Source organism: Nyctibius grandis, chromosome 13, assembly GCF_013368605.1.
Source record: "Nyctibius grandis isolate bNycGra1 chromosome 13, bNycGra1.pri, whole genome shotgun sequence".
Lineage (NCBI taxonomy): Eukaryota > Metazoa > Chordata > Aves > Nyctibiiformes > Nyctibiidae > Nyctibius > Nyctibius grandis.
Window position 1 is genome coordinate 4186929 of NC_090670.1, and position 26273 is coordinate 4213201.

Below are 26273 nucleotides of genomic sequence, written 5' to 3' on the forward strand. Positions count from 1 at the left end.
TTTCATTCTTCTAGCTCTCCTCAACACATTTTTGAGCCTTCTTTTTTTCAACCTTCCATTCTACCGTTATCTATGACAGCTATTTACCTATGACCGTACTTTTGGTACTGCAAAGAAATCAGGTAATATCGAGAAAACTATACCAATCAAAAGCCCATCATGAAAGATCTGCATGGACATTTGGAACAGAAGAGTATGGACAATACTTTGGGGAGTGGTGGACCCGCCTGGGGCTGTTGTACTACCCTTCTCCCTCTACTACTTACCTTCAACAGGTAACAAAAACCTCCACAGGGCATTCTAGGCATCTCTCTGGAGAGCTGCTTTGACATTTTGTACTCAGTTAACTGATTAGCATTACAAAATTTGAAAAATATTTCTCATTATTAAGTATGTAGTTTCGATTTTCAGATGTTTTCATTTCATCCAATCTGCAAGTTAAAAGTCACATCCAGACTTGGTTAAACCCTGACCAAGAGTTTTCTAGGGATAGGGATTGGAAAGCTTCTTTACAGCCTTCTTTTAAGGTTATGAAAGCTTTAAAACACTAGCATTCTAAATATGAGCCTTCAACAGCAATATCATCTTCCACAAGAAAATTTCTGCTTTATGTAACGTGAAAAGTGGATGTTACCTTAGGCTGTGCTTCTTATGTAAGTTCATATAGCGCTACACCCTAGAAGGAAGTTCCTTTTCTGAAATGTCAGAATAAGAATAGGATAAGGGGATGACTTATTTTCTGCCTGATGCCATCTGATTCTGAATTTAAATGAACAAAACCTCAGGAAACTGGTCTGTTTTCCTAGAGAATCATATGATGCTTCCAATGGGAAAATATTTACAAGGGAAATGCAGTTGGAAAAGACTGATGTTAAATGCCAGTGTCATTGGAACTGCTTAGATCTGTTCAAACAGTTGTGCAAGTCTAAAATCATTATTCCTTTTTGTTGATCTTTTTCGCATACTACATGAGGACGTTTATACAGTAAGCGACGAAAATCAATGCTTTAATATATTGTAACAGAAGCATAACTCTCCCTTATGAAAATAATTTCAGTATTTTAAAACCTTTATCAGAATCAATGCAATCACTAGAAAACACAACTGACTCACAGTCATTTCACACAATTTTAGCAGTCTGGAATTGCCCTCTGTGGTCACCTGAAGCCAGATTGGAGGAAAGTTGCCTCCTGGGACTGGATTTGTCACTGTCATTGTTAAAAGTTTAGGCACTAGGAAGTCCCTGCCTGTCCAGATCATTCTCTAGCACGTGTCCTAGTGAAAGGTGCATAGGTATAGGGTTGGTAGCACAGATGCCAGTAGATGAGTCTTTCTGTGACTGGTGATGACCAGGACGGCTCTCTGGCTCATAGCCAGATATGGGAGAGCTTGCCTGAATGCCCTGACTCTGTGCAGAGACCTTGTTGTAAATTATGAGACATATCACTTATCAGTTGTCACTAACTCTTTCTCATATAATTCTATATCATATTCACATTCCATTTGGGTATAGTCGTGGAAGAATTCATGGAAGATAGTCTTAAAAAAAAAAGAGAGATTATTCTCAGGCTTTAGAAAATAGTGAAAGGAAAACATTCTGATCAGTATACTCACAAAAACATCAGTTCCCCTCAAAACAAGATATTTGTACATATTATTGCTTGTGCAGTATTAAAAAGAAGAAATATTTCCAGTATTTTGTGTGCAATGCAACATCACTTAATAAATGCAAGGTATTTATAAGGATTGCAGCGGTGGTCAGATAATTTTCAGGTGAAAATGACACTCTTCTTCTTCCCCCTTACGTTTCATCTGTGCTTATGTAAAGAACACAAGTGTAAAACTCTTTCATTTTGTAACCACTTGGTATCATCAAGGAGCTTTCAGAGAGGAGAGGAATTATGTGTTGCCTCATATATTAGCAGCATAATTATGATCTCAACCTTAATTCCAGTAAGATACTTTTGTATAAGAGGGAAAAAGCTGGTAGCTTTTCATGGCCCTGAATGTGGTTATGATGCTGTCCCTCATGGCCAGGAGAGGTTTATCTCCACAAGGCTGTTGCCAGTGGAACAAGAGGTGTCAAGAGAGGCCAAAGCTGCTGCCTTCCATTGCTATGGCACATTTGTTCTAAAGCCTAACAGTGATAATTCACTAAGTGCTTCTATGATTACTAACTTAACAGAAATAACAACTGTTTGGTGGAACCATTTGTGATAGTGGAACACTACAGGATTTCATCCTCAGTCTGATAATCATCTTCATGTTTTGCATGTCTGTTAAATGCTAGCTAAAGAAAGCAATAGATTTCCATTTCAATGAAAAGTAAAATCTTTAACATTTAACTGCAAACCAGCTGCAGTGAGTGAGAAAGCTATGCAAAGTTTTTTGTTTTTCATTGGAAACTGCCTACTCTCCAGAACAGTGGTCTTAATTCCTAGTAGATTTAAAATTCTATTACAGCAACCAACCATAAATATACTTTGCAAGAATCTTCAGAGCAGTTTCAATCATTAAATACATATTTCATTTTTTTTCCCTGTTGTGCAACTCTTCCAACTATTAAATATTAAAACATTACTTTGCCACTCAGGTCAGTTCAAGAAATCAAGTAAACTACATAGAAAGTATCCTAGTGGCTTTTCTGGCAAAGCAAAAGTCTAATGTGAGAACTGAATAGGAGGCAAGAGGTCAAGACTATAAAGATTTTACTTGGATAGTGTTTCAGTTTGTTTACTGACTGTTTATTTACTAACACAGTATATACATGGGCCCGCAACATTCTGGATGCACCTTAGTATAACTAAGGAACTCTACAAGGAAAAAACAAACTTTTTTTAAAAATAAAAAGCCTATCTCCATGTATATCAATTTTTTTTCTATCCCTCTGTTGATAGGATATTCCTACTTTGCATGTGTAAGAAAAATACATAACAGTATCAGTGATTCACAAGAACAGTAAAGTAGTAGTACAACTATGGGGTTCTGCTGTTACTAACAAAATACTTAGCTCCTCTGTAGTGCTCTCCAAGCCCTGGCTCAATTCTAGTCCAATATTCAAATGTCTAGTCATTCTGTATCATTTATTTTTTTATTTTGTATTTTCATCATCTTCAACTGATCTTCTACTAATACTGTTTTAAACAAGATATCACAGCTTTAGTGTCCTCTATGAGCTCCAATGCAAAGATAAGCAGTATGACTTTCTTCTGGAATACATTTGCAGTATATAATCTGGATTGCTATCAACTTCAAAAAATAAATCAATGGAAAAGCATCAAAGGGGCCCTGTGTCAGACATAATTAAAAACATGCTACTTCAGAGCTAGAACTGCCATCTATATTTCACTAATATATACAAATGTATTATTCCACATACCATACTGTACAAATAAGCTAATTGAGTAAGAAACTAATCAGTTAAAAGTGTCTCTCAATTTAATTATTTTTAAAACTGGGAGTTGTTTTCAAGTGAAACAGGTTGATCAAGATGTTATGCCGAGGTATTTTCAATATTGTTATTTAAAAGCAAATTCCAAAATACATTGCTCTGAATGGATAAAGAAAGGGCCATTCATAACTTCTGTAATACTCCTTTGACTTTTTAAATCAAAATGAAAAGTTTAACCATTCCCAAATCAAAACACTTCATTACAATTCAATTTAGCATTAACCTCTCTTGACAAGCAGCCACAGTGCCTTGTAAGAGCTATAATTTATTTGCCTTATCCTCCTGTACGAAATGGGTTCTTTGGCCTTTGATAATGAACTGTGGCAATCCTTTGACTCTCTCAGGGTATCATTTGGTTCAACAACAACAGCAACAAAATCAGCAGCACATCATGGGAATTTAGCTCAGAACAAAGCTCAATACAGAGAAGAAATCAAAGGATGAGGAAAGAAATGTGCAAATCCAAGAATTAAGGACCCATTAGAAAAGCTATCAACTCCCGTAAGACTTAGGCACAATAAATAAGGCAGAACAGTGAAAGATACATTCAGGTTATTAAAACCCGAACTGCTGAGTGATTCTGATCAAAGGAAGCACTTTAGTGATTTACAGAAAGTGAACTGCAAATAGTCCAGTACTTGTTCAGTCAAAACAGAAGAAATTTTCCCAATGTATTCTAAACAACTCTCAGGAAGAGAAAATAAATGGTCAGAAATGTACAAATCATCTGAAAGGTCATTAAAAATCACTAAGAATTGAATCTTACTGAGTCATTCTAGTTTTACTTTAAATTGTACACCCAAAAAGATCTGGTAGGAGCAAGATAGCAAGGTATAATTCTAAAAAACTAATAGATGATATCTGATTATAGCAAATCCTAAATAAGATCCAAAAAAGGTCTAATCAAATTGAATGAAAGAGCACCAGCTAAAAAGCAAACTGAAGACATATTTATCATTCAGTCCACCAGGATTGCATTATACATGTGGCATGCATAAAATACAAACTAGTTCTTTCCTGAATAAAGGTGTTTCTCTATGACTGTGTCTCACCTGTGATGATTGTCTGCCAGTTCCAATTAACTTCAACACAGAAAGATGCTAAGTGAGGTTGTTAAAATGCATGGCTACAGGTAGATAAAATCATATCCTTGGATAACTGTTTACAGTCACTCACATTCTGTTAGATTACAACAGATCTGTTGGTACAAGATAGATTTTAGGGAGACATGCATGATAGATCCACGCCTAATAAGGTCTTATCCCCCAAAAAATTATGGAATAGTTGCTGTGCAACCCAGTGGATTATTAAATTTAGGGAAATACAATTAATCCTGCATACTCAAAGCAAACAGAAAGAATAACACAAAATAAAGAAGGCACAAGTTTAATTGAATAAAAGTAACTAATTTAAGGGTCTTTAGCTATAGCCCTAGAAATAGAATTCTCATCAGTATGTCCTTCTAGCAAGAGCCCAAAAGGATACATTCTTGGCCTTACATTGCTTCACTTTCATTTGGTTAATTGGAAAAAAATCACCTGATCTGCTCTCTGGTAAGTGTCTCAGATCGATGAGGATCAAAAAGCCTTGAACTATAAAGTGGATAGTCCTTGAAACCAAAGCAATCTGGACAGCATGGTAAGGTGCATACAATTATGTAATGTTTACTTTGATACAGTCAAATATAGTCATACCTTTAGTATCAACAGAATGATGATTATACCACAACAGATATTGTCCTGCAAAGCAATGGGTCTTGAAAAGGCTGTTGAAATTCCAGTGGATAATCAGCCAGAATGGGAGATTTCAGCAGAATCCAAAAAGTCTACTACTCATAAATAAACAGAAAAAAAACCTCAAGTAAACAGAGATATTCAGAATGTGATATTAAAAAGAAAAAAAACAACAGCATTCAGATATATTCCATGAGAATGGTTAATGCTGGGATGATATGCATGGGAGAATGTAGTAGCTCACTATGCTTTATTTATCAAAAAAGCTTAAGGTCAAGCCTTTGAGATCAACTATTGCTCTGTAGATGAAAAATGTGGCAATTGGCTCAGTCTACCAGACAGAAATATGAGATTAAATGGCTGGAAGATAAATTAGAAACAGTCAGAAATAAGGTTCAATTTTGCAACAGTGCCAGCACAGGGGCAAATAGAAGATTTTTCAACACTAATCATCTTAAAGATGAGGTGGTTTCTTTTTTTTTCGATAAGATCTGCACCAACACAAACAAAAAACAATTCATGAAGTCATACTAGATGACAATAATACTCCCTTCTGGCTGCATAATCTATTACTTAGATGCTTGTGGCCATCAGTCTTGGCATCTTACATAAACAAATATTTCATTTAATGATATTGTTAAAACTGAGAGTTAGCTTTGGAAAACTAGCTTAGAGTAATTGTTTTTCCTTTAATAAGGAAGAACTTCTGTCTGTATTGTAACTTACTTGAAAATTTTTTCTTATCTATTTCTTTTGTTTCAGCTTACAAAATGAAATGTAACCTACTATTACAAATGTAATACTTTCTAAATTTATTTTTACTGCTAGTCATCTTTTCATGCTTACTTTTTCATCAATATATCACCTATCATTGTTGACATGACTTATAAAATATCAGCAATACACTCATTCGCAAACACAATTTCTTATTGTGATCCGATTTTTATTTTATCTAAATGAAAAATAAAATATTAAAAATTAAATAAAAGTGATATAGTAAGAATATTTCAGGCAGCATTAGTCTGGTCATAACATACTTGGACTCAATTACATACTGTTCTTCCATGTCACTTTCACAGATTATACTGCCTTATCCTCTCCATTTTTTATATGCTACTATTAATATTTAACTATCAAATGTCTTTTACTAGAAGATGTTTAAAGATTAGACAACTAGGAAATAACCATTCTTATAGCTACCACAGACTAAATTATATTCCAAGTTGGAAAGCCTTTCTATCTAAATAGTAAATCTACATACATCTTTGCTAGATATAATATTTATTAATATTTGGGTTTAGATATTCTCTGAAACAGCTCAATTCAGTACATTGTAATATTGAAAATGTTAGATATAAGTAGTCGTATAAATTTCACAAGTGTAGCATTAAACATGTGCTTGAATACTGTGTTGAAATCTAAACTTAAGCCTGTTGTCATCTTACATATCACAAGATCTTAGCCAGTTATGAAAATTACATTTATACATTTCAAAAAATAGTAGTATCATTAAAAAAAGACTGTAATTCAACACAGGATTAGCTGCCCTGTAAGTATAAGATGAACCAACATACCTACAGTATCTTAAGTAAAGAGGATCATAGCGTCATTTTCAGCTCTGTAAATGTTGCATCCCAGCTATTCCCTTTATTTAAAATGCTATGGAGCTTCTGCATGACTAAAAACATATTTCAATTTTTCTGACTAGATGACATGTAATAACTTTCCTCCACTTTTGCAGAGGCTGTATTGCTTGTTTGTGAGGTGAGGGAGATACTGCTGTCAGCCTGATTTACTATTTGGTGTCTTTCCAACTAATATTAAAGAAATAAATACTAATGAACCCACCACCCTCATCCTAAACAGCCCTTCTGCTTTAAATGATGAAAGCATTTTCATTTGTTTTACTCTCCTACTATAAATGTTTGTAGCTCCACTGTGAAGTTATGGCTCTGTATGCCAGTCCTACAGTGCCAACACTGCAATGGTGACAGAAGTTAAACGGAAGCCAGAGTTGGAGCTCATAATTCTGTTAAGTATGTTGGAAGCTTCCAAAAGTGTTAAATCAATCAATAAAACCAACAAGACTATAATCTAATTTCAGCAAGATATCATTCATTCATTTCCTTCAGAAAGTCTGTATTTGAAATCTTCTCAAAAGTTGCTTTTAAAAATTTTAGTCACTCATGAACACATTGTTACTTGGCATTTAGACTTGACGGTATCCATACAGTCATCCATCTAGCTCTTCTTCTAATAATTCCCAGCAGAATTTACATTTGCTACAATACTGGCAATCAAAAATGAAGCTAATTTTCTCATGGCAGTATTTACAGCAGAAGTAATGGCTGATCATATATAAAATCATACCTTTCACCAACCACGCAGTAGCAGGCAATACAAAATTCCTTGGGGAAAAAAAGAAAACTAAGGATACAACAGACACAAGATTCAAAGGGAATCCATCCTAACTGTGAGAATAGGGCTTTGGATTCAAAGAACGAAAACTAAAGCTAGCTAAAAAGACAAAGGAATAACCTTTCAGCACAGCTAACACTGAAGTATTCACACAATAAAAAATGCATTTGGGAAATATTTTATTGCCATTTGGCTATTTTTTTTTAAATGGAGTTCTTTTTACAATACCAGCCATGAATACTTGCACTTGGTCTAAAATTGGTCGAAAAGCATATTGCTTAAAGGTTTTGAGAACCATCTGCTCCCCAGAATTTAAAAACACTTACATTGCCTATCTATGCAATACTGTAACAGATTCATGCTGTAGAAAAATAGTACTAAAAAGGTTTTCCTTTCTTCTCCCAAATAAACATTTAAGCAATTCAGCATGACAGAAGGTGCACATTAGACAATGTTTCCACCACTGAGAAAAAGCTATTGAAATAACAAGATCCAGATGTTAGACCAAAAAGAAGTTTATCATCCTCAGAAACCCCCAAATTGTGTCTGATGTTTCACACAAAGATTGTCTAATTTGCTAATGTGCATCTTCTTGCTATGTGAGAGAAAAAAGCACACCTGTCAAGAAACCTGTTTTCCACATGCATTGGAATGACATCTGTAGCAGCTAAGCATCACGGAAATCCAGCTACCATTAAATTATTTTGAAAGTGGCTTGATTTGTACAACTTTCTCTGGAAATCATCAAGGTACACAGAATAAATATGCCTAATTTATTTACATTTTTACAGCATCTACAGTTCAAATGAGGGAAGAAAATTGCTGAAGAAGCTTTTTGAATAATAAATTCATGGATTGTTTTACATACTTTAAATTTTCAGCTCTGGGAGTTTAGAAGAAACTAAATTCCTTGGTAGAGCCACAGGGCTGCACGCTCTGCTTCAATAATTAAGTTCAGTATGACTTATGGTCATCTACAACATGGAATGGCATCTTCAGAATTTTCCTGGTGAAATAATTTTTTTGCTATCATCGTATAAAGTCCTGCAATAGAAATCTAATTCTCTATTAAATCTGACAGTGTAATTCTGAGAATCTACTGTTGAGTCCTGTTTTCTCTTCCCAAATCTGTCTTATTTCAGGTGCACTTTTCCAGTGATGCAATTTGCAACCTTCAGCTTTAAGGCTTGAGGAGGAGGAGAAGGGAAAGAGAAAATACCAGGCTCAGTAACGATTAGTCAAAAGCATACCTCGCAGTCAACTGGACTGCCATGTACAGAAAGTACAGCAGAACTTGGCTCTAATAAATCTTTTTATGAATGATTTTAATCAATTATTTTTATCACATCTTCTACACATTGCAATTAAAACCATGACCACTGCAGACAATAATAAACACGGCTGTAGCTGCTAAGAGCTTATGTTCTAAGGAAATGGACAATAGAAGAAAGAAAATGACCCAGACATAGATCGATGAAGGCCCTGATTTAAAAAAAAAAAAAAAAAAAAAAGATTGCTACAAGTAGATGCAACAGCAAAAAAAAAAAAAAAAAAAAAAGGTAAAACCAGGGTAACCAGGGTCTTTCTCTTACAAAGTGACAGAACTACCTTCTCACAGTGGCTGTATTACAGGCTTATTTTTCACTGTAACCTAAGAGGGACTATTTCCACCAAGATTGTATCTGATGACTGCCATCTGCTTTTGTGAAGATCTTCTCAGAGAGATTCATAGGGTCTTTCTGTCACTAACATCTGAACAGAACTTATTTTTTTTCACCTAATACAAAAGTTTGGAGTAGGAGGCTTCTGAAGAAGAAAGTTGATATAATGCTGGAGTTAAGCAAGTCATCTAATTATCATAGGGTATATGATTTGTCATATTAATACTTCTCATAAAAACTGCTGAGATGTTCAACTTTAAAATGCAATGCAGGTATTACACAAGTGAATTATTTTACTTATTTTCCATACATTACAGCTGAATAGCAGTTCACTATAGTTACGGTTGAAAATTGCTTACTATTTAACACCGGGCTATTCTGAACTCTCCACTTGCTGACTCAAATGCTTTAAAATTATTATGCTTCAAGGTGGTGGCCAAAATATTGGGTAATTTGGAAAACAGGTTCTTAAGATACAGATCTGCTCCCCCCACAAATGAGTTTGTATCACCTTTTTCTAATGTTTTTTTTTTTCACAAATACAGGACTGAAATGACAGTAAATGACATGCATTTTCCTTATACTGGAAGAAATACTATAAAATAGTTCAGGTGAACATTTAGAATCAAGGCATGAGAAAATGATGCATAAAGTGAAATATACCTTTAAGTTAACCTAGGAACTGTTCAACTGAGGTTTACAACTTCCCAAAGCAGCAGACTAGGTCCTGGATGTGTCCTGCATGATAGGATGTTGCAGACTATCAATACCGGTTTTCTGAGAGTACTGTGCACATACCTTGCTCTTAGCCTGAATCCAGAAATGTTTTGTCTGAAACTCAAATTTATGACTTTGGTGTAATATTTTAAACATGTGATTTACCTCAGAACTATTGTAATGAACATTAATGAGCTGTGGAGAAGATAAGGAAATGCAGCCATGCATTTTGCATGATTGAACAGACTCTGGCTAAGAAAAAGAAAACACTGAGTCCATTGGCTAAGTTATCTACAAAACTCAAGCTGCCTTGCTCACATGAACTGCTTGGCTTTTGTCAGCTTGATGGGAGCTCAGATACAGAGAATGAGGAACAGAGTAAAAGAATTCAAGAATAATACATGATGAAGCAAGAAGAGGCCTGAAGTGTTATAGCTCCTTTTGCAAAGAATACATGTAGGCTCTACAGCGTGATGGCTCAGGCAATTCCAGGTAACAACTTCCTGTTGTTGTGAACATTCACTGTATTTCTGCAAATTTAATTCAACAATTGAAGAGTTGATAAAAAATGGAATCAACCTGTAGCTTTTCTTCATCATTTCTTGATGAATTAAAGATCACCCTTAAAAAGACAGCTAGTCTGAAGGAATTCATGGGTGGGAACACATAGCCATTGTGTGCATGAGAAGTCAAGCACTGACTGTCTATGACCTTCCTGGTTTTTACGGTAATGGCATCCATCCTCAGATTTCCTCCTCAGAGCTAACCTACCACTTAAGCGATATTATTGAGATGAAAGGGACAATGAAGGTTTGCTGATTCAGAACTCAGATGCAATACATTACACAGCTGCGGCACATAACACAGAGATGCCGTGAGCACCAGAGGCCTAGCAGAGATACAGAAATCAGAGATCAGGATGAGGAACTGAGGACAGGCGTCCTTGGTACACACATTCCCTCCACACAGGACGTGGGATGTGCTGCACTTCCTGCTTTAAGGTCTGAAAATAGCTGAGGTTGTATTAAAAACCATAAGACTTCCCCTCACTTATCTTAATACTACCTTAATAAAGTTTTGGGGCACTTAATTTGTCTAGATCTTCCTTTAAGGTCTTTTCAAACTCTACACAACACTATCAACAAGCAACTAGAAAGCAAAATATTAACAGAAACAATTCTTACACATTTACACTTAAATACAGCAATACAATAATAAAGACATGGGTTAGACAAAACATGACAAAAATTCACAGCAAACTATGAGGAGAGTCAAGACCCTACTGCAAGGTCAAGAAAAAGTGGTAACTTACTAATATGCCCCTCTGAACTGCTGTGGCTTGGTAGAAGAACGTAATTCCTAGTAGATAATTTTCTTGCACTACTGGTCTTAAATTAAACCTTTCCCACATTTTTAATGTGCTTTTGTGATGTGAGAAAAAGAAGTGTCTTATGTCTGAAGAGGTTTAACAAATTGTCTGAGCCAATACCTTATTTGCTAAGGCTTATCGTTTCTAATATTTCACAAAGAATGTAAAAAAAAATACAGAATAGAAAATGCCTTTAAGTTAAAAAAGGATTTGGATAGACAACTGCTTTGTATCTTTGTTAATAATGCTATAGTCAATTACAGTTGCTGAATTATTTGTTTTTATAATACTACAAACCAATTCTGCTTTGTTGGCTTACGGGTCTGCCCTCAGAAAACACTCACAAATCTCAGAGGATACGGAATCTGTATTATTCCTAAAAAATCCATATACAAGTGACTAGACATATGATTTTTTTCTGTATAAGAAAAAATAGTTCCCACCTCTGCTTTCAAGGTGCAACAGTATCACTGAAATAAAAAACCACTCAAATAAGATAAAAACCATGAAAGAAAATTGCATACATGTTTCAGGGACCTTTTTATCCAAAATACAAGTGGAAAAAAAGTAAAAAAAAAAAAGTCGTTAACAAAAGAATTAAATGCAGATTTTACAGCACAAATTCCCGAAAAAAATCTACATCTATTTTTAATAAGCAATGGCTTTCTCTGATAGCATATTCAAAAGAGCATTAAGAAAGACCATACTAGAATATTGTATTGCTCGTTTTAGAAATTTTTTCAAAATCATCGTGGTATATAACAAACAATAGGAGTTTTTAAATGGATACTCCTACAGAAACCAGTGAAAAGAAAATTAATTTGCTACAACTATAGAACTATTTTAATCTTTGATTTCTTCCTTTGTTCTTAAATCACTGAAAAACATTTGAGCATACAGCAGATAAGATGAGACAACAGGGGATAAAAAGAGAGGTAGGTCTTCTATTATATACTAAAACTCCGTAAGAGTTCTGCAATATTCCATAATATATTTTTTAATAAATCAATGTCTATACATTAAATCCCTAACCATGATGGAGCACTCTTTCTGAAACTCTTATATATGGGAATTTATAGTTATCTGTTCAGTTAGACCTTCCCACTGTTTACTGTATTAAAACATTACTGAATACTTCTGCATTCCCACTACTCTAATTTGAAATTTCTGGACCAGATTCTTGGCTACTGTGTACTAATACTGAGCTCCATAAAGATTCATCATTTTATATCATCTAAGAATTTGGAGAAAGAATCCTTCTTCAAGACAGCATAAGATCTCACATGATTTTTGTTTCCTTTTAATTTCTACAGGAAAATCCATTATTGATGTGATCATCTGCTGCCTTTAGAGCAATTGTATGAGTAAATGACGATTATCTGTCCATGTCTGCATATTATTTAGATAATGACAATTGCAGTATTCCAGTCTAGGGGTAGTAACCCAGTCGTATTATATACTTTCTTGGTTAACTATTCTACCTATTTTTGCAAAACAACTAGTAGGAGCATTAAATTGCATGCTGCAGAGCAAAAGGTTAAGTATTACAGAACGCAGGGATGAATTTCTCTACCTCAGCACTTATAAGCAATAAGTGGAGAGGGGGTAAAAAAGCAGCTTTCATCCTGTTTTACCAAAACAAACACTTGATAGTGCTGTTCATTTCCAACAGTTGCTTAAAAAAAATAAAAGGGCATGTTTTTATGACTGAATTAAATCTGAAGAATTTATTATTGAAAGAATCTATGTGAGACCCAATTTTGTATCTTTATTCATATTGTTTAGCTTCCTATAGTGCAAAAGGTAGTATGAAAATAGTACTGCAACTAAATCTCATAATGCATGTGGCAAATAAGCAGTAACAATGCGGTATTTTTAGTGAATGCATTGTGTTCCATAGTGCATTCACCTAATTAAAAAGAAAAACACCACCACAAACCTTAAATCATATCCTGATATTTAAAATTTCTGAACAGTTATTGTTAGCTGACCCTCCTCTGAGCAGGAGGCTGAAGTAGAGGACCTCTGGATATCTCTTTCAATCTTATGATCTTATGATTTAGTAGCTGTTAGAAAAAGATTATTTCTCCTAACAAGCAATATAATATCAAATGAGTTTATAAGACTGAGCAGAAAAATAGAATAAAATACTAATGGCTAGTTCCTGGAGAATGAAGAGAGAGAAAGAAATAGAATGAATATGGCGTAACGCATTAGGACTACAGCAACTTTATAACCAGTAAGCTGAGAAATGTTCTTTTACAGGTTCCACAGCACTACAATAGAACCATGACTCTGTACTCTAACGACCTTGTGAAAGAGGATGACGATTTCTAAAGGTGTTTAAAATAATGGAAACTGATAACATTTATAAAGCATTATGATTATTTATAATCATGATGATTTAAAAATCATGATGATTTATAATGATATTTTAGAATGATTTATTATGATATTCTATGATTATTTAGGTGTGTTCACGTTTATCTTGAATTCAAGTTCTGAAAAGTTGCCTTGGCTTCTCTGTAGACACTCAATCAGCTAAACAAATTTAACAGCAACTATTTTAAATTATTCATCTGGCTTTAATCTTTCACTACTTTGGAGAATAAACCAGAAATAGAAGGCTTCAACTTACGATGATCCTCTGAATGATACACAACACAAATTAATGCCACTGGCAATAAAGCCTTTTTCTCTACCATGAGCACCTTGAGAGGATGAAGAATCAGCAGCTCATGTTATCAGAGGAACATGAAGAAATTACACTAAAAAGTGTCAAGTTAAAAGGAACATCATAACTGAAAGTTCAGACCAGATATTATCAGCTTTGAGAATGGCATAATTGGAAAAGAGATGTCAAAGTACAAATGTATCAAAACCCTGTTGGTACTAGAAAACTCCGGATGAAGTTTATCTCACCAGAGAATGTAGTCTGTTCAACACTTCCACCATGGAAATGTATTGTGTCTACTGGCTGATTGCAATAAAGCTTATCTGACACTTAAAATCTCTAATTGTAAGTCAGTAGCACTCATTACCCTGTTTTTAGTAAAATCACCCCAGCTGTCTCAACTAACAAATAACAGAATAGTGACCTTAGCAAAATGAAGACTTTTTAAAATAAATCACCACGTGTCCCTGCCAGTACTACAGATATTTTTTTGCTTAGGTCCGGTATCTTCTGCTAAAAATGTATGTTTTCCCCCGCTGATTTCCAGTGCAGCAGTCATACTTGTGTGGACTGACTCTCACCACGTAAACACTTCACATCTGTCACAGCACTAGGGGCCAAGCGGCCATCCCCAAACACATCCACAACGTGAACGTCAGAATCTTCCACAGAAAAGTTAAAGAATTCAAAAATGCATCATACCTGATGAGTTCTATAAAAATACATTCTTCAAGCTTTGTGTCTGTAGGTGAGAACACCAGAGATGTAGAAACTTCATGATGTTGTTCGGATACACTGCTGAACACGTTCAGGTGTGAAACTAGTACTGTGATGTGAGATGAAACTAATAAATAGAAATGATGCCTGTCTGAAAGGAAAAGTCGGGACTGTTCTACTTTCGCTCAGTCTTTCAATATGATTTACATCTAAGAGTATTTATTAAAAACCCTGTTGCTTTTCTCTTTGATCTAAAGGTGTCAAAGAAGCATCCGTTATAACACACTGCTTATTATTTCAAAAATCTGAATTTCCTTTGAATGGAAAATTAGATAGAATGACATCTTTTTTTAATGTATGACAAAAATGCTGTATATTAGGAATTAAAGAGATCAAGACAATTGACAGTAAGACTACAAAGGACTGGTAAATCACTAGAATGAATGAAACGTATGAAAAGGAAAAAAAATACCCATGATTCTGCTAAAACAAATGTGGCAGTAGGGAAGAACAGAACAAGCCAAAGCACAATAAAAAAGTGACCACACTATTAAAGAATTAAAACCTTTGTGGGTATCAATTAATGGACTAGGATCATTATCCAAAACAAAATTATACTATTAATTTCACTTGTAGGAGTCTAGAGAACAAAAAAAACCCTGAACATATCCAAAGATCAACAGAATAAGTTCTTGTAGAACTAAATTATGAGACTGAGTGAAGGTTTATTGATGAAGCTAAATGAAGAATGGAACACAGGTACACAGACATCACCATCACTTGTAAATATGCAGTGGAGAGGATACATTGTTACAAGTAGCAATAGCTTATAAGGCTTAACTACTAAAACATAAGAACATTCACTAGACTAAATTTTAAACAAAAAGCTTAAACTAGAGCTCATAAAATACCATCAAAACCAGCTTAAAATTCTTCCCTGACATCCTACAAAGTCCAACAGGTCCAAAGTACCTTAAATGACTCAAAAGTTTAAATTCCATTAAGAGTGACTGGAGAAATGTCACTGGGGAAAGGTATCCGTCTCAAAAGCCTGTTTCTAACCCACCAAAATTAGTGCAAGTTTGTCACTGATGCCACCTAGAAACAAAAAAAAGCACTGAAGGTGACATGTTCTTCATGGTGCCTTGTGTATATATCGTTATATACGAGATATATATATATCAGTCCAGTACTGAGATGATGACAATTAGGATTTGAAGATTGAGGTGTTCACACCGGTCCCATCACTCAACGGAGTAAATCTGGCATATTTTCAGCTCTCCTTCAGTTGGGAAAAAAACCCCTCAAACCCCAGGAATTCACCTTCCCAGATGGGAACTGATTTAGTTTGGAGGGTGGAAGGGGAAAACAAGTAGAAACAGCCCAATGAGAACATTTTTTATCATTCTCATATTCTTCTATTCGTATATGCAACTATTAAGATGAGTTCACTTGAAAACGTGTTTTCATTCCATTGTCATGGCTGTTTGACAAAAATGACAGATATGTCTGTTTTCCATTCATCCTTCGTCCACTCACTTGTTACACATGCTGACTGGCCTCCACTGCTGATCAGTCATTTGGAATGTGACCTCAGATTGAACAACCTTCTTTGTAAAAAGCCTCCCCTAAAGCACATTCACGTAAGTATAAGGATGATACGTTTTTCTTTCATTACATCAAGATCTGGATAGTTCACCCACAAACTAATAACCATTCTTTCCTGTGGCAAAATAAATAAACCTGGAGATACCAGGCAGAACATTCCTAGAATAACTGAAGATTTTTTTCCCTTTTGAACATTTGTCAACAAGCAGGATTATTGAACAAAATCAGTTTCCTTGACAGAATGATTTCAGCTTTTGAGAAAATGTATTCCGTCAACAAGACAGAGTAAGGACTTGACAAAATAATATGTCTGAATCACTGAAGTGTTTTGAGTTTTCTTCTCAAGCATAACAACGAGAGGTTGTGTCTGTGTGTGCACAAAGTCAAAAGTAACTCTTTTGACATTCTATGTGTGTTTCCTCCTCAGGTGTCAAAGTCAAAGACAAGGTCTGGCAACCTCTTTAATGTCTTCATATAATGAGCTTCAGCCAGAAACCAACATTGTTTATAGAGACTGACCTCAGGACACCTAGAGAAAGTCCTTTCTAAGCCAAACAACTAGCAAAGGATTAAGCAGCAAAACAAAAGGACAGCAACAGCCATAGTATATAAAAAAATAATCCAAAACAAAGCAGAAATATCTGAACGTTGCCCAGGAAGATTCTTTACGCTGAGAAAGTTGGACTTAAGCCCTTGTCCTAAAAAACGTCTGGAGGTAGTGGCACTGTGGTCTTATTCACAACTCCGTGCAATGTATCAGAAGCCCTGCTCCTGCAAAACAGCTGGTAAGCCTTCACATCAGTCATAAAATTTCTTCTAAAGCTGGATTGCCTCTCATGAAAATATTTGCTGGAAAAGCTTTGGAGCAGGGAGAAAAGGGAAGACTCCAAGCATACGGTTTCTAGTCTTACTGTTTTTTACTGAATTCAGCTTCTCAGCAAGGGAATTCTGGCAGTAAAACATCCAGCACAAACTTTTAAATCAAAGCTGAGATTTAAATACTTCATTCTTGTTCTCACTAGCAGATCAATAGTGGATCCTGATAATTTATAGATACCGATATAAAAGTGCACTGATAGAGTCAGCACTGAAGAGAAGCTAATAAAGATGTGGGGGGGAAAAAAGGAAGAACATTATTTACAATATGCTTTGCCTGCACTGGAATGCAGTCACCATCAACATTTTTCACTGGGATTTGTGCTGCTGGATATAGTGTATTTCCTCTTGAGCTCCAGTGAGGGGAGGAAAAGAATAAATAAATAAAATCAAAAAGCAGGCTTTACATCTGTCAGCTGTGACAGGATATCTTCTGTTTTCCTACTATCTTTATAAACAACTTTCCTGGAAATTACCTTTCATGACTGAATTACCCAAAATAATTTTGATACTTAATGTGGAAGTTCTTCATGTTTATTTGTGGTGCTACAATGACCAACAATATATGTTAAGAGCCTCTCTCTCTCTAGACTATCAGTTACTTGTCAAAGTTTATTGATTTCTCTGCTTCTGCCTTTGTTTTGATGTTAACTACGCATTTCCCACTGGCCACATATAAATCTGGCTTTAGATTTTGTTTAAGGTCTGCACTTCTTGCCAAATTCTGTACTTACTAATGAAACAGTCCAAAGCAAAATGAAATGTCTTTCCAGAGATAATCTGGCTATGGTGCAAGGCCCGTTTCTGGAGTCATCAGTGTATGTTTCATGTCTTTTGATCTGCTGAAGTAACTGGATCAAATAATAAAATGATGACAGGAACATGTGGCATCAAAATCCAGGTACAGTGTGTTTTACCACTGGGGGACAAAATCTTGATATTAAGTTTTGCTTTCAACAATCTTAGGAAAGCCTACTGCTTGACAAAGTAAGTACTGGGACACCATTTTCCAAGTCAGGCACTGGCATAAATGTCTCAACTTTAACAGCTGACTACAATGAAATGAGAAGCCTGTCTTTTTGGAGCAAATCCATGATAGACTTAAGAATTCTTCAATGCATCTAGTGTTAAAAAAAAACTGTTGACAGCAGTAAAAGAAGGCCCAACAATATCGTAATACTGGGAAATCAATGCAAGAAGTGTCAAGCTATATTTTTACAATTGCATATATGTTACATTGGAGTAAACTCAATACCTGCAACTTGAATGCTTGGCTATATGAAGCACTAGTGACTGTGCAGTAACTACTTTTGTGGAGTAATTCAACAATGAATGTATTCTATGTCCTAAATCAATTTGCTTTTTCTTGTTTTCCCTCTTTAGCTGTCTTTCTTACAGGGTGACAAGTAAGTGGTGTGTGTGCACACGTGTGAGTTTCATGGTTTCCAGTGCTACTTGTGAGAATCTCTATGCATGGTTTGTTTTATTTTTTCGGTCTGCTTTGTGTTTTCCTTTGTTCTGCTGGGCTAATTGGACCAAAACCAATGTTAAAACAAGAATGTTGCACCAGTGCTCATAGAAATAAAACTCATGGTCGTCATATCATACAAATGTAAACAACTTTCTGGAATTACTGCTTCTATACTGGACTTTCTTGTAACAAAATGTTGTAGTTAGGGTTGCTTTAATGACAGAGTGTTCAATAATCACTTGCATTTTCTGTTGAAAGGCTAATAAACCTTTATGTCTTATGTTTCTGTGTTCCCATATGGCATACTGAAAATTCTGCTCATACATCTGGAAGAACATTAGTCAAACATCTCTAACACCCACCTTTCAACACAAATAGAACGTGAGCAGAGAAAAGTTACATTGTCAGCACTGAATGACTGAAATGGTCAAAATGCAAGAAAAACAGAGCTAAAATAATACAGCCAAAGAAATCAGTCAGGGAAAACTTCAACAGTTCACCAAGCAATTTTACAGACACTTGAAAGCCTCATAGAATTAAGCAGAAGAAAAAGACTGGAGGGCGTGGGGGTGGTGTGAAGCCACCAACAAATCAGAAACCAGAAAACAACTGGTCTTTACTGAAGACAACACTTCTGGTCTGATTTCTGCTCTATAGTTTGAAAAAGTTCCTTCAGGCTCAACTCTGAAAAACAAACTCAATTCAGCTTTTCAATGTGAGACAAAATATTACTTCCAGTTAAACAGAAATCTGAATTACTGAAGATGCTACAAGTTCTTCAAAACCAGAGTGTGCAAATGTATGTAAATATATACATATACACTTACCAATCAACATATGAAATAAGTAAGTATACACGGAATATGTGTTGGAGTGTGTATGTACATATATACCCACACACAGAGCCCCCTAAAGTAAACATATAATTGTATCGTTGAAAGAACATGTATAGATAGATAAATGTATATCCAGAAAGGTCCTTTTCATGACTTTATAATTCTTCCTGAAGTTTAGCATGCTGCATCCACTTACTTAAAGGAAAAAGACCTGATGAATTGCAAGTTCAGTAAAAGCATGTTACATACTATTCTTGCATACAGGATGCGATATATGAACAAAAATAGAAAGATTTTTAAGAGTGTTTGTAACTTTCTAAGGAAATATTTTGAAGCTTGTTAAAATACGAAAGAAATAAACACCATAGCAGAGCCCGAGGCTTCTGGGCCAACTTTTGGTGCTCATAAATTTCCCTTGAGGTCCTGTGAGTGGCACTTTGGCAGTCTATGTTCTTAAAGCACCCAGGACACTAGAATTTAAGAACAAAAGACCTTTTAAAGGTCTAGAAGCAGGTGCTAGAAGCTTTTAATATATAAGATGTTGGAGACATTTAAAAAAACCACCAAAAACCTAGCTGCTTTTCACTGTATCCAGTTACATATCTCATGAATCCTGTGAGCAGGTTAATCTTTGACACAGCCTCGAGCTACTTTTATTGTAAGAAGTTAAGCAAAGAACCATGTACAACCTGCCACATACCAATCTGGGATGTAGAGTGGTTTGAACTACAGCAAGCTACAGCGCACGTTAGGATTTCTATTAAAAATAAATAAGGGCTTCTCAACATTTTTCTCCTTAAGAGGGAACAACAAAGGATACAGACACAAAAGTGAATATTAATCTTCCAGTTTAGCTTTGTAGTAGGGCATGCCACAGAGCAGAGGGAAATAACAAGAGCTAGTGCAATCAAATAAGTTTATCCTGGCACATGGGTGGCTTCTTATCATTTAGATCAAAGGATGCACCTTACTGGATCAGACCATCGGTGTGCGTGTGATCCTCCCTAGGAGGCTGACATCGCCATGTAATAAACATCTAACCAATTGTGTGCTTTCACACAGAAGCCCTTTGGAAAGTCCATTCTGATTGACTGAACGCTTCTAGCTATACATTACACAGTCTGAATATATAGTCTGGCACTTCTGAGTCTCCTCCTATTTGTTTTCAGCTTATTTCCTTTTGTAGTGATAGCACATCCCTTCGTTTTCAAACTACAGGACAAAAATCCTCACCCAGTACAGCACCCATTAAAAAACAGATAAACAAACACAACAGAACAAAAAAGCCCTCTGAATATTATCAATTTAAAAAAAAAAAACACAAACAAGCAAAAAAGAGAGTAATTGGAAATCCGATGCCACAAAACCAAAATAGCTTAACAGTTATCTACGAAAGTCTTAACAGACACACTCCAGATGGACTGAATTATTTTATGTAAAGCATTCTCTTCATTCCATCGCCCTGCAGGGTAGGCAAAGCCATATATTAATAAATAAGGTACAATTTCTCCAATATGTACAACAATCCCTATGCTAACAGTAACTGTTTAATGTACTTTTTACTTTAGTTCGACATTTTGTAGTATCTCTTACATGCCTATGCTGCACAGATAACATCTAGGGAGGATAAGTAGATCCAAAGGAGCGTTTTTCATTACCTGTAAGGAACAAAATAACTGACAGAACAGTAAACAATAAAAATGCTTTCCAATAAAAGAGTGTTTCTCTGTAGTGCTATGAACACGCAACTCAAAGCAGAGGAAAATAGTACATTCATTCAAAAAGGGAAAACAATCACCTGTCCTGGATTATACAAAATCTCTAACTTTATGTTTCCAAAATCTCTACATATAGTAGACATAAATCCTATTCTTTTATTCCAAGGAGAGGAACACTTGCATGCAAAGGTCCTCTCCACAGGCTCAACGTGACATCCAAAGATACCTGTCACTATTTTGGTAATACCTCTTCCTCTAGAAGAGATTTTTTTTTTTTCTCCAGAAGCTGGGAAAATACCTGAGCTAAGAAAGAGCACTAAATTCCTCTGAACTGACTTTAAAAAAAAATATTATTTTGGGAAGTCTACAGAATATGAAGAAAATATATTTTATTTCAGTCTTTCTGTTTGACAGCTTTTCTGAGCTGGCCATCTGCATTAGTTCTGCATGTCTGCCAGCTGACAAGTTCTATTTGTTGAGCAGATAATTGTAGCTGTTTTATTTTCCCAGTAACACACTATCACAAAACACAAGAGCGTTCAGCTTACTTGAGATATGTTCTTCAATATACAGAGGGCAGTGAATAATAGTGAAAACTGTTTTGCCTGACAAGCAAAGCATGAATGTGTCACATCAAATACTTTGTCTTGCTCAGTGTTCCTTCAGAACAGATAGCATTTTGCTATCATATTTCACAAGAAAGACTTGCAAAAATAGGTTGTATTTCAGGTACAACTTTTTAAAAAGTTTTCTTCAGGTTTTTAAAACTTTATTTCCTAAGTCTCTCGATCTATAATAAAATAGATAAACATTACAAACTGCAGCTTTTAAATAAAGAAAAGGAGTTTGAAAATTCAAGGCATTACATTACATCACAAACAGGATATGGTTTTCTGGTCATAAACATTATCCCTTTACAAATACAACTGTATTTTAAATGAGCTATTTCAATATCAATATCCCTGGGGATGAATTTTAATTACATTCTGATTGAGTTATATTGCTTTCCAGAAGATTTGGTTTGCCATGTCACTTACAAGGAGTGTAACTATGGCAAATTCACAGGCTAGATTTTATTCAGATAAACAGCCCGCTAGTGAGTTATTCAGTCACCAATTGTCAGAACTGAGGCCCAGAAGCCTTTTGAGTGCTGTTCCACAGTCACTAAGCTGACTTAAAGCCAGGCTCACTACCAGTATTTTCCTTGCCCGTTCCTAGGCATTTCAGAGCCTTTGCTTGTGCCTTACTAGTATTCGTACAAGTCCAGATAAACCACTTTAGGAAGCTAAATTAGCCCCAAAATGGTATCTTTTTCCATAGGGTTAGTTTTTAGATAATCAGCTTCCTGCACCCTCTTACCACACGATGGCATAAATGCCAGTGCAGCACAAGGCAGGAACACACGGTCGGCAGCAGATGGGAGGACTGGACCCTGCAAACTAGATTTAGATCAGTTTGCATTTCCATTTATAACAAAATCTGATAAAATGATTTCTCATCAGACTCTGAAGTGAAAACTCATTTTTTAAAATGACTTATTGTAGAAGTATTTAAGTTGAAACAGAAAACTGTCAGTATTTGCAGAGTTCTGAGAAGTCAGTCTCCTATTTGCTTCTGGTATTGCCTGAGAACCATGATAGAAATATGCCAGTTTCAGGGCAGGAAGGGTGCAGATTCTATTATTTCAAGGTAGTTCATCTGTGCAATTTAAGATACGGAGGGGGAAAAAAAAGAAAAAATAATTACACACCAGCACACACATAGACTGAACCATCACGATTTTGTTCATCAGAAGGGGAATACAATCAATACTGCGTAAGAAAAAGTTACACCACTTCACAGAGTAGATTCAAAGACTGTCCTCAGTTTGGTCAGCTCATTATGATGATCACTTCTAATGCTGTATAAAGCAATTCTTCTTCCTTCACTTTTGGTTACATGTGGTATGTAATAAACATTGGCAGGGAAGCCTAGGGGGAATATTCTAGATACTCAAATACTAGAATTAGAAAAGAACCTTTAAAAGATGGAGCTGCAAATGTGCAGGGGCATTAAAAATTACAACGGCTTGTCACTTAAATGTGGAAATCAATAGTTACTCAATAACAATTCCACACTCATGGGAATGCAAGTCCTGACCAAAATGCTCTATCTCACAATTTCTTAAGAAGAGAGAGAGAAAGAGGATCTTCATGTGGAGAGAAAAGTAAGAGGAACTACAAAAATCAGAATAAACTGCTGTACATAAATGGTTTAGGGCAAGGAAACAAAACAATACCTACTTTGGCTAAACTACATCTCACTAACTTGAGCTACTAAGTCTACCACAACGCTAAAGATGCTGCCTAAAGCAGCACACTGCAGATAAAAGACTTGATTTACCAGTGTACTCACCTACTTTACACCAGTTCTATTCCAGTACAACTTGAAGAATCAATGGGTACGACTCACTGCTGCCTGACTTCCATTTTGCACTAGAGTAATTTTATTAGTTAAAATTATGTGACAGCACCCTTAAAACAGAAATAAGATTCATCATGTAGAAGCGTTTAGGCTTATGACTCCTCTCTTTTCTAAAATCAATGGGAAAATTCATCCGCATACTTCTGTCAAATACTGTCCCACTCAAACTCAGAATTCAATTTAAAAAAGTACCTTTTAAGTCTGTACTTTCTCATTTTTTTCTGTTAATCAATCATGTACACACCAGTGCTACGCTTTTATTATTCCATTATTTCATCTGCACCGATTAGCAAAGAAAAGTTCCACTTTAGCTGCAAATAACTGTTGGCATTTATTATGCAAAACTTCTAATACATAGTTTAGATTTTATTTTTATTAAAATCAAACCTACCATGAGGTAGCACATCAAATTCCACAACACTTTAAGGCTGAATCTTGAAATGACTAAAATACAGGTCCATGCAGCAGTAGACTTGCATGATTATCACCTGCATATTGGATAGGTCATGAGACTTCTAAAAAAGTGTAAATATTTGCATTCAGCAATATAACAAAAAAAAAAAAGCGCCTGTTGAATAAACAGTGCCGTACTATGCATACACACACACATAAGCACATATGACAACAGAAACCTCCTTTTCATTACCTTTTTCACTTATTAATTACTTATTATAACTTTTCTTTTTGTCTATTAAGGCAGAAATGAAAGAATTACATTGGCTCTTATGATATGTGGAGTGAGAAATCAAAAGGAATAAAAAGCCTCCCTTAAGGGTAACAAATACAGGGTTAAGATCATGTTGATTCTCTTTCCCTTTCTGTGTCTCTCCTCCCATTCTTTGCAAAGTGTTTTACTCCTAGTGCAGTTAGAGCTAATAAATTAAGCCAGTGAATTTTATAAAAGTGTCTTCTTTCCAGAAAAAAATAGATTTATATGAATCCTAGAAAGTAGCAAGTGAAGCAGCTGAAGGCACAACGTATCAGGGAAAAACCCCAAGCATTTATTCAGTCTTTCAAGATCCCTTTTTGACTGCTTGAGTTTCCTCCTCTAGCCTGCTTCTTTTTGCCTATGAAGTCGGATATGATTGCATATCTAAACAAGGGGATTTCTTTCTGCTTACTGAGACTTCTTGTCAGGTCAATAATATCTTTTATCTTTCATACACCTTCATTTTTTAATATGTAAACAGCATTAATTGGGAGGAAAATGGACTGAGATTCTGGAATATGAATGAGATTTTTAAGAACTCTATCTTTAGATTTAGCAAGGTAAATGGTGTTTTTAATGAGCTAACACCTTGAATAAGGACCACTATGAGGCAGAAACGGAACAGAAATGGAGATGATGAAAGCCTACAGGGAACTGTCAGTTATCTGGAACTTCTGTGGAACGAAAATAGTTTCCCTGAGGAAGGGAAACATGCAAAACTACTTAATTTTTAATCTTATTTTTAATATTTAAAATCAGACTGTCTCAGAGACTTCTGACGAGAAGAGGCCTAAGACAATGGAAGTACAATATTAGCTTAAGACAACAAATTTTGCCAGTTAAATGCTTGGCTCATAACTAGTCTATATTTACTCTCTTTACATACAAGAGGTCAAGTACAAAGGAAAAAGATGACCTTTCCAACTAACTAAGATAGTACGCTTTAATTGCAGAGAAATATACAAAATTACAGCCATGGCTTTGTAAATTACCATGTGTAATTTAATTTATAAAGACTGGCATTTGCTGCTTTAAAAAAATACCATGATATACATAAGCAATAAAATGTACTTACACAAATAGAACTACCATAATACTGCAGCAAAATGAACTTACAGACTAGAACACGACACAACTGGAGAGGGACTCTGCCTGACTTTGACAGGGGTAGAGACAGAAAAGATCTTTTATCTCCCTCTTCCACAGTTGTGCAAATGATCCATGTCGATACAAGCACTAGACTACCAAAGGGGATGAGCTAAAAAGGAACTGCAATCACACTTTTAGCTCTACCCATTTTCTGAGACCAGAGGGAAGTCTATGAAGCTATTTTCCAAACGACTTCTATGAATACTACCGTATTAGATGCTCCCAGTCTTGTCACAACATAAGAGAAAGCACACAGAGATGTGTGGACGCAGAGATGGGCACTAGTTTGTGCAACAAATTTCACCCATTTCAGCAAACACAAGAAACTCAGCTCCCATTCAATGTACAAGAGTGTGCTAGAAGAACTGTAAAAATTTTAAAACTGATTTATTAAGAACATTCAGACAGCCATAGAAGAAATAAATCTACAAGTACTTATGCAAAAAATTGACACAATTACATCATTAAGTATCAGTAATTGCTATTCAGAAGCAGCTTTTTTAAAGTCAAAATTTCTATCAAAGTTCTCTTTCTTGTTTGTCAGCTTGGAAATATACTTAAAATTTCTTTGCATTTATCTTGTGCTTGAAGGGCTAAAAAACCAAATATTTATTTTAAAGATTATGCATATTAATAGATATTTAACTTAAATGAACAAACACTAGGCCAGCTTTGATTTAAAGCTATACCATAAATAATCATC